Raw genomic sequence first — 10,872 nt, forward strand, 5'->3', positions numbered from 1 at the left:
CCCCTTCTGGCTCATGGGGAAAACTGTTTCCTTTCCTGTCTTTCCTAGTCAGGTTTTCTGTTTAGCTGATTTCCGCTGAGTCTTAGAGACCACCATGCTCCTGGCTAACATCAGCTTGGACTGTCCATCTAGACAGGCTCTCAACCAAGGGGACTGTTTCTGTACTATCTCTTGACAGCAATCAATATAAGAGAAATGGTTCAGGGGTTCCAACAACAATCAAAAGGACCTCAGCAATGACTCTCATCTAAAGATCCTTCTGGTGGCTAGCCCACATGTTGGGTGAGCCACTCTAATTCACAGAGTATGCAACCTTTGAGGAGTGAGTCTCACCCACAGTTACCAGGAAAACCTTCCTAAAGGTTTCTAACACACATTTCAGAGGCTCAGTTTCCTTAGTGTGCCTCCCATGTTCCACCCTGCATCCGTGTCGCACACTTAGAACCAAACACGCTTAGGACAAGACTTGCTTCGTCCATCTCCGGCCGCTCCCCTCGTGGGGACTTAGGGCCCTCTTGGCCTTGCAGGTCGATATCAACCCCGACCTGGAGCTTTCACCTGGACGTTGGTTGGTGAAATTCTGCCATAGACTGTCTGAGGGGCCACAGAACCGCGGATCAGGACTCTGCACTCGCTTTGGCCCTCGGGTTGGGTGGAACCCTTCCCTTTGTCCGTCTTATTCACACACTTTCACACACTTTCCCACAGACATGGCCAGGACAGAATTTCTCTACCGCCCAGATTCCAACAATTCCAAACCAAACAGAAAAGGGAGTCACGGTGTCCCCTCTGCTCCCTGACCCCGAACAGAGACTACTCGGGCGACTCTCCGGGTCCGTTTCAGCTCCAACCACTTTGGAGGTACTCGGGACCCAACAGAGGGTGATCAAGCCTCTCTTCCACCCGCTTAGGCCTTGAAGGGGGAGTCAGGTGGGCTGCAAAACCAAATGGATGCGGGTCCTACCTGTTCAGATGGGTGGTGCTCCAAAACCCTAATTCTGGTTCCTGCTGCCTGTGGGTTCTGTTGTGCTCCAGGGTGGCAGCCCCCAGGGCGCTGGGCAAGCCGATCTTCCTTCAGGCCAATAGTGGCCTGGGCGAGCCAAGGGGACCTGCTGTCCCCCATCACCCCAGGGAAGCCGGTTCCTGGAGACAAGAGAGGAAGAATAGCCTTCCTTACCTCCTCTGTCCCATCTGGGTCGCCAAAAATGTTGTAAGGACAAACGAGGCCAGGCACCGAGGACAGCAGGAAACAGTTTTATTTGGCTGCAGCCAGGCTCAGAGGGCACAGCTGTTGCTCTAATCAATCAATCCCCTGAACGCCGAGTTCATGTAGTTTCAGAGTTTTACACCCAGCATGTAAGGGGAGGGGCGCAGAAGTTCACAGTCTGCAGAAGTTCACATAAAAGCAGCTTTTTCTTTCACTGTTCTGGGCAAGTTAACCCTCCAAGGACCACACCTGAGAAGGGGAGAGCTTCTTCTCCCCTTTCTTTCCTCCCCCTGCCAGCTGTTACCATGGAGCCCAGTTGGTAACTCCTCTTATCCTAAAAATGTAGACATCTCTGTGAAGCCCAGCTCAAGGCCAGAGGCCTCGTTTGCACATTTCTTCAAAGTACTATACTGGATATGTTTGTGAAAAACTAATAAGGGGTGTGCAGCACCTGGACTGCTGGTATCTTCTCGTCCAGTGGCCAAGTAAACAGGGTGACAGGAAGTTTATCTACAATGGACTCTTTTGCTGACAGTCCTAAAATCAGCCATGGTGAAGAGGGCTTTTCTGTGGAGAAAGGGGGTGCCCACTTCATTCTGGAAATCCCAATAAAGGTGCTTCTCCCTGCTCACCTGGTGTTGGGTTCTGTTGTTGCAGGGCTGGGGCTGCACACCTACACCAGGCCCTTGCATATGACAGACACAAGGCAAGACTTCTGCCATGGAGCCTGCTCCCCTCAGCATGACCTGCCTCTTACCCTGTAGCCCACCATTTCTGAAGCTGAGAGAAGGAAATCTCTTCCCTCCAAACAACCTGCAGCCATGACCTGAAGAGCAGGGCTGCCTGCCTCTGGCCAGCTCCTGTTCCAGTCCCCCCTCCCCTGGACAGGACCCCTGAGGGCTCCCTGCTCTTTCATGTTCTGTTAATCCTCCTCCCAGGGGTACCAGAGTGGAGCCCACAGGAGCCAGCAAGGGATGTCCTGCAGACCTGGTGAACACCAAGGTCCAGGCCTTACATGTCACTCACTCCATGGTAAGGTCACAGGAGACATCACCTACATCATTTCCCAACACCTTCTGCAGCCCAGAAGGGGGTCCTAGTTTGAGGTCCAGCAGCAGGTGTGGTGCACAGCATCTCCTCCTAATGAAACAAAGCCTCATCGCCCAATCACACCTAGGGTTTTTCCCCCACAAACTTTCCTTTGGATTGGGGTGGTGTCAACTTAGAACAAAGCAGCCAAGGGGAAAGGAACATCAATCAGGTGCCAGCAGAAATGCCTGTCAATCAGCGAGATCTCCTGACTAATGCCTGTCAATCAACAGGACCCCCTGGCCAATCCTGGAGTTCAGCCAACTGCCCTGACCAACTCCAATGGGACAAGGGACCCTAAAAACACCTTTTCCTGTCCCAAGCCCTTCCCTTCCTGCTGTAAGCCCCATAAAATCCAGTCTGGTCTAGCTCTCACATGGTTTCTCCTCAGACCCTTCTCCTGTCCACTCTGTGGGTGTGATCGAGTTCCGTCCAGGAGTGATATCTCAATAAAGCCTTGTTCAGCGGCCTTTTTAAATCTGCCTCCTTTGGTCACTGCCCGCCTCGCCTGATCTGACCCTCAGTGAGATCCAATTTCTAATAAAATACAAAATAGGGTGGGGGTATGTCTCAGTGGTGAAGTGCTTCTGAGTTCAATCCCTGGTCAACCCCAGCCCCCCAAAAAAAGAACTGGTAAGTGAATCATTTGGGGGACAGAATTGGAGGCAGCCAGTCCCTTTCATGGTGGATGGGGGAGCATGGGTGGTGCACAGTGGCTTAGCAACACATGGGGTTGGGTTTCATTTAACTGGGAGAACACTCAAGGTGGGGAACAAGGCCATTCCAGATGGTAAATGGGCACAGCAGCACCCCCCTGTGGGTAGTGTCCACCTGACTGGGATCACACTCAGGCCTTGCACAGGCTAGGCAACTGCCCTCCCCTGGGCCACACCCCTGCTCCTGGCTCTCTTGCTGTCTTCAACCTGCACCCTGGGGTGAGTGTGTTTGCAGGATTGTGCACCTTTGCCCTGTGCTGTCCCTCTCCAGCTCTCCAGCAGGGTCACAGCGGACTCCAGCAGCAGGCCACCCTTCCTGCCTGCTCTGATTTAGCATTGCATGTTTGCTGTCCCCTGCAGAATGTCATCCCCAGGGAATGGTTGAGCTCCACAGTGAAGCAGGCCACCAGGAGAGGGCACAAGATCCTCTGGGAGCAAGGGACTTGGGCAGCCATGAAGTAGAACACCCCATTTCCCTGACAGGAAAACAGGTGACAGCCCTGAGCAGTGAAGGGTGCAATCCTGGCTGGGACAGCAGGGACAGTGGGAGGGGAACCTGGGGCAGGGGGAGCTGTGGCCTCTCTGGAGGCAGTTTGGGGTTGAGCTGAACCAAGGGGGGTTGAGCCAGGTACTTGCCCCGCCCCTACTTTCCCTGGTGTCCCTCTCAGCTGTCCAATTTGATGTCCAAGGCCTGTGCCCAGGACAGCCGGCTGGTTCCCCAGCTCTATTGCTCTTAGCAAGGTACTCAGGTTTGGGGGAGTCCTGGAGTTTGCAGGATACCTAAGAATCTGGAAACCCTGACAGCCCAGACTTTGTAGACCTGGCCACATCCCTAGCTCCTGCACTGGGAACCTGGTGAGGTGCCACACACCTGAAATCCCAGTGCTTCAGAGACTGAGCACAGAGGAGGGCAAGTTCAAGGCCAGTGTCAGCAACTTAGCAAGACCCTGTCTCTAAATAAAAAGAGCTGTATGTGGGTGACAGTGGTGGAGCACAGCCTGGTATGGGGGAGGCCCTGGGTTCTGTCTGCACATTAGGACCCAGGCTGCCAAGGGGAACAGGTGCTCAGCCAGGGGGCTGTCTGTGGCAGTGCTGCCAGGGAGAGCGATGACTCAGTGGTGCCCTCTGATGTTCAAGTTTGAAATCACAGTGGATAATTGTGGAAGACCAACCTAACACGTGACTGAGTCACACTCCCTGGCTGGGTGCTGAGGCACTTAGTCACAGAAATGTGGCAGAGCTTTCCCCACCCTTCTTGGGTGTGAGGGTTGGTGTCTCATGCATGGATGTGTCTTGCTACAGCCCCATGGGTGAAGCTATGCCCACCTGTTCCTTTGTAATATAATCCCTTGCCCTGTTTAGGACAGAATCTTCCATGGAAGTGCCTTGTGTGGGTCCCCTCCTCTTACTGTGCCCTTGGGTGTGGCCTACCCAGGTGTCAGTCAACCTGCTGACAGTGGACATCATGAAGATAGACTCAGCCCCTGAGACCTGACCCCTTGCCTCATTTGAATAGATTCTCCTCAATAAAAAGGGTCAGCTCATGTTCTGGCTCTCTCTCTTCCTGTGGACCTTTAAGGTCAGAGGAGCCTTCACAGTGACCCCAAAGAAAGAATGTATTTGTTTCTCTTGTGGTTATTTTGTGCAGCCCAATTACCCTAATTTAACTGGAGTGACCCCTGAGCCTTTTAGTTGCTAACCGAAACCCGGCAGATAATTTTTTTTTTCCAGGAAAGAAAGTCCCACATAATTGCACTCCTGGACAGACTTATGCAAAGAACAGTTTGTTGTTTGGGGGAGTCCGTGTGGTGGCACACAGAGTATGGGACTTTATTTTTTGTACCCAGGACCTTGCACCTATAGGCGAGCCCTATAAACACAGCTACAACCCTGATTGATGGTGACTTTGTTTAAACTGGGAATTGGACCCAAAGACACTTGACCACTGAGCTACATCCTTGCCCTTTTGCATGTTTTACTTTGAGACAGGGGCCCTCTAAATTGCCCCAGCTGGTCTTGCAATCCTCAGGCCACAGCCTCCTGGAGTCCCTGGGCTTATAGGCATGGGCCACTGAGAAAGGCTAGGGACATCTTTATTTATACTAAATGTTCACAATGTTTCTGAATTTTGAGTTTAGTTGGGTTGTATTTTATATGACAACCCTCCTCTGGCTTCCAGTCACCCAGTGGCTTCTGATCACCCTGTGTGACCCAACTGGCTCCCTGCCAACGCTGTGTCCAAATGATAGTAAGTCTGACAGGACAACTCAGTGTGCAATCTGCAGTGACTGGAGAGATATCTTTTTGAAGCTAGGCGTGCTGCCATGTGGACTCCCAGCCACTCTGGAGGCTGAGACAGTAGAGTTGCAGTTCCAGGCCAGCCTCAGGAAGAAACATCTTGTCTGGTCATCTCCACCCTGATCTTCTCCCCTCTGTCTCAAAACAAACAAATAAACCTGGGGTTGGTGTTCACTGCTACAGCTCCCCTGAGATTAATCCCCAGTACAGAAAAGAAAAAGGCAGGGTAAGGTCATGGGCCAGCCTGCAAGTCCTGGTAAGAAAGCAGTGGTCAGGGTCATTGAGGGCTTTTTCCTGGGTATAAGTGAGGATGATTGTGTGTGTTGGAAAGGACCCTGCAGAACAGGGTGAGCCTGGATGCCCATTAGTCATCCCAGGAGTCCTGGTGCCACCAAGGGGAAGGCACTGGGGTATGGCAAATGTTTGCCCTCTGGACACTTTGGAGGCAGAAGCACAAGGTCCCTGACTCCTCCCCAGGGCTCCCATCCTGGGTCCCCACCAATGCCCCCCACCACACACACACACACAGCTTCCCCCTGCACTGGGCATAGTACCCAAGGGGGCTCTGCCTCCGAGCTTCATCCCCAGTCCTCTTTGTTTGGGGACAGGGTCTGGCCAAGTTGCCCAGGCTGGCCTCCAACTTGGAGCCCTTCTGTCTCAGCCTCAGGAGGGTTAGGGACAGCAGGCCTGCACGCTGTGCCCACCTTGGGTCCCTGGCGCTGAACAGACTCAGGATGTAGGAGACCTGAACGGTAATAATTGGTTCCTGTGCAAAGCCATAATGCACACAGAGCAGTCAATCCCAGTTTATCTAAACAAAGAGCCCTGGCTCCCAGGTGCTGGGCTGCCCTCCCTGCTCAATAAAGGGGAGGAGCAAAGGCGCACTTTTCCCTCACGGCCAGCAGGGGGCGCGCAGCGAGGGCACGTTGGCCAAACGCTTCTCCTTCTGGCCAGCAGAGGGCGGGCCGCCAGGGCTCCCTCAGGGAAGGTCAGAGCTGGGATCCTGGGGTCCTGGTTCCTAGCCAGGCGCCCTCCCTTTATGTCTGTCTCTATTTCTCATTTGTCCCCTTGTAAAATGGGGCCAGTAGGACACAGTGAACCACAAGGAAAGTATTAGCACGTTGTCAGGAGGACATCGGTGACGTTCTTTCATTTATTTATCTTTACCTGGGGCTGAGGGTCCACCCAGTGCCTCACAGGTGCTGGGCAAGCTCTGCCCCTGGGCCACAGCCCCGCCCCCAGAACACGGTGATTTTAAAGCAGCTCCCTGTCCCATTCCCAGGGGACCAGATGACCTGTGCTGAATGCTGCTCCTGAACCTCTGGTTCCTTTTTTGTGGCTGGTGCTGGGGATGGGACCCAGGGCCCTGTGCAGGCCAGACAAGCACCCTACCAACTGAGCTATATCCCAGACCCTGAAACTTTTATTCCTGCACTGATAACTGTGGGAATCCGGAAACCAGGGTCACATGGTGCTGAACCTGTTTATTTCCTGTTCAGCCCCTTCAGGATATGAAGATGCTGAAAAGTGAATTTCCACAGTTCATTTTCTTACCTTTTTCTTAAAAAAAAAAAAAAGATTTTTTAGTTGTAGTTGGACACAATACCTTTATTTTATTGATTTATATGTGGTGCTGAGAATCGAACCCAGGGCTTCTCATTTGCTAGGTAAGCATCTACCCCTGACCCACAACCCCAGCCCCTTTATTTCTTTTTCTTTCTTTCTTTTTTTTCTTTTTCTTTTTCTTTTTTTTTTTTTAGTGCTTGGGATCCAACTGGGGTGCTCTAGCACAGAGCTCCACCTCTAATTCTTTTTCTTTTGGGGAGTACTGGGGGTGAAGGCAGGCATGCTCAACTACTGAGGAACCACCCAGGCCTGTTTTATATTTGATTTAGAGACAGGGTCTCACTGAGTTACTTAGGGCCTCCCTTTTGCTGGGGCTGGCTCCTCCTGCCTCTGTCTCCTGGGCCCCTGGGATTACAGGCATTCCTCACAGCACCACTCTCCAGTCCTTCTTCATTTAATTTTTGGTACTGGAGATCAAACTCAGGGACACTTTACTGTTATTGAAAGCTCTGTCCTTGTCCAGGATGCCAATTCAATTAGGAGGATATGTATTTGGGAAAAAGGAAAAAGTTGATTGCTTTGCTAGCAAAAGAGAAGCCCAGGGGCTGGGGATGTGGCTCAGTTGGTGGAGTGCTCACCTCCCATGCACAAGGCCCTGGGTTCAGTCTAGAGCACCACAAAACTAATAAATAATGTTTTGTCCATCTACAGCTCAAAAAATATTAGAGAGAGAGAAGCACAGGGGCCTGGTATGGTGGAACACACCTATAATCCCAGCAGTTTGGGAGGCTGAGACAGGAGAATCCCAAATTCAAAGCCAGCCTCAGCAACTGAGAGGCACTAAGCAACTCAGTGAGACCCTCTCCTTAAAATAAACTACAAAATACAGCTAAAGATGTGGCTCCGTGGTCGAGTACCCCTGAGTTCAATCCCCAGTACCTAAAAAAAGAAAGAGAAAGAGAGAGAAGCACAGGACTCCTGTCTCAGAGGCTGTGGTTCTGCCCATGAGCAGGAAAGGTGGCTTGGAAGGAGGGGACTGGAAGTCTACCTCCCTGGGTTCTCTGTTGGAGGGTAATTCACTTGTTAATTTGGGAGGCAGTCCCTTCTGGCCTCTTCTGGTGGCATCCCCTAAACCTGGATGACTTCATTCCTGTGGTGGGTGTGCACTCAAGGACAGATAAATCAGGTAAATCAACCTAAAAGGGGGAAGACAGGGAGTGCTGTTTCCCCTGAGATGAGGGAGGAGCAGGGAGAGGAAGACAAAAAAAAAGTCCATTTTAAAAATAGGTGACAGGGCTGGGGATGTGGCTCAAGCGGTAGCGCGCTCGCCTGGCATGCGTGCGGCCCGGGTTCGATCCTCAGCACCACATACAAACAAAGATGTTGTGTCCGCCGAAAACTAAAAAAATAAATAAATAAATAAATAAAAAATAGGTGACAGTGGCAGAGCAGCAAGAGCTCCCTTCAGAGCATAAAGTGGGCACTGTTGCAGGAGGACTGCATGTTTGTGGGAAATTTAGCAAGACCTTGTCTCAAAAATATTGAAAACTAGAACATACCTAGGAAGAAATAGCATGATACAGACTTGTCCCTTGCTGGGTGCAGAGGTGAGCAGCTCTACTCCCAGCACCTGGGAGGCCCAGGCAGGATCGCAAGTTTGAAACAAGCCCCAGCAATTGAGCCAGGCCCTAAGCTGTTTAGGGAGACCTGCTTCAAAACACAGAGGGCTGGGGATGTGGCTTAGAGGTTAAGTGCTGCTGGGTCCAATCTGTGGTGTCAAAATCCTCTCCTTGACTCTTTTTTTCTTTTTGGTACTAGGGGTTGAATCCAGGGTGTTTACCCTTAGATATTTCTACTACACTAGCTCCTTCTCCAGCACTGACCTAATCTTAATCTTACTCAGGGAACCTTCTCTGCTAAGCCTCAATCTGGCCGCCATCTTGTCTTTGAACCACCCAGCCAGGTCTTCCCAAAGAATCCTGTCCAGTTATGTCCCTGATCTTGCTATCTAATCACTTCTGATGCCTGACCAAGTTCCCCATCCCCCACTGGGACTTGACCAAGAATCCTGCTGGGTCAGTTGAAGCAAGATCCCTGCACCCTTGATGCCTCCTGTCCTTCTTTTCTACCCCTGAAGCCTCCCTGTTCTTTGATGACAAACCCCATTTTGCCTTCTCTCCTTTGGACTTGGACTCTGTCTGTCCCCCTGTTGGGATAGTCTTGACACCCACTGCAGGGTGTTGAGTGAAGTCCTAACAAGCTGTGGACAGGGATGTAGCAAGGGGGAAGACTGCACCCCTAGCATGTGGAGGCCCAGGATTACATCCAGCATTGCCAAGAAAGTCACCCTCACCCTGGGCAGGACCAGATAGTGGAAGCTGTAGGGTGTTTTGTTTTTATTTTTGGTACCTGGGAATGAACCCAGGGTGCTGAATGACTGAACCACATTGCAAGCCCCGTTTTTACTATTATATTTAGGGACTCACTGAATTGCTTAGGGCCTCACAAAGTTGCTGAGGCTGCTCCTGCTTCAGCCTCCCCAGCCACTGGGATTACACACATGGGCTGTAGTGCCTCCTAAATGCTGTAAGTCTTGCAGGTCACATGTCCTTGTCGGGATCACTCAACTCTGCACTGGAGGAAAAGGACCATGGAGAACAGGAAAAGCAATGAATGTGGCTGTGAGCTACCCACAGGCCTTGAATTTCATGGGTCAGAAACTGTTATTCTATTGTTTCTTTTTCTTTCTTTCTTTCTTTCTTTGTCAATAGACCTTTATATTATTCATTTATATGTGGTGCTAAGAATAGAACCCAGTGCCTGACACATGCTAGGCCAGTGCTCTGCCACTGAGCCACAACCCCAGACCCCCCAAAATGTTGTTCTTTACAATTTTTCCTTCAACACATTCAAAGGCCGATTTCAGGGCCCACACCTGGATTCTCACATACTCAGGAGGCTGAGGCAGGAGGATCCCAGGTTGGATGCCAGCCACTTCAATGTACTGAGACCCCATTCAAAATGAAAACAATAAAGGTCTTGGGACATAGCTCAGTGGCAGAGCACCACCTGGATACAATTTCCTGTACCAAAGACACAGACAAAATTCTCAGCTCAAGGGCAGTTCCACAGCCAGTCCTGACTGACAGCCCAGCTTTCCACATGCCCACAGGAGAGGGAGGGTGGTGACCTCACATGGATGCACAGAATCTGGCCTGCTCTGCAGGAGGTTCTCAATGCCCATTGGATGCCCTTCAGCTGAAGAGCAGAAGGAGGTCTCTTGTGCTGTGACCTTCTGGACTGTCTCTGGCAGCAAGGGAACCAAGCATCTTGGGGACTCAGGTGTGTTGGTGGATGGGAGTTAGCAAGGAGGGGCCTTCTGTTGTTTCCCCCAGGTGGGTCTGAGGAAGTCTGGGATCTGGCTGAGTCTCTGCAGATTAGCCCTGTCCCAAGCAGGTGCCATTCCAAGCCTGGGTCTTCTGTGGACACCAAGGACAGGCTGTTTCTGTGGATTTAAACAACTTTCTGAAATGGTCCTGTTACTTTTCCTTCTGCCATGCTTCAAAATGACCTTGTGTGAGGTTGGTGTTGTTAGACCATTTATGTCCCAAGGAAAACAAGTGTCCTGCCCAGAGCACCAGACCACCTTCTACTAGTGTTGAGCACTGAGGTCCACCTGGGACTAGGTCCCTTCTGGTCTTTTCTTTGTTTTGTAGGGGGACTGAACCCAGGGGGGGCTTTCTCACTGAGCCCCAAACCCAGCCCCTTTTATTTTATTTTTTTTTAAAGAATGTCCACACTCTTTTGCCCCTTTCAATGCTTTATTCACTCAAATTACTCGATACAATTTCATTCTATAGGTTCTTTTTTTTTTAAAGAGAGAGAGAGAGAGAGAGAATTTTAATATTTATTTTTTATTCATTGGCAGACACAACATCTTTGTTTTGTATGTGGTGCTGGGGATAGAACCCGGGCCGCAGGCATGCCAGGCGAGCG

This window comes from Marmota monax, unplaced genomic scaffold, assembly GCF_021218885.2.
Source record: "Marmota monax isolate L192 unplaced genomic scaffold, Marmota_monax_Labrador192_F-V1.1 WCK01_AAM20220418_F8-fsc00215, whole genome shotgun sequence".
NCBI lineage: Eukaryota > Metazoa > Chordata > Mammalia > Rodentia > Sciuridae > Marmota > Marmota monax.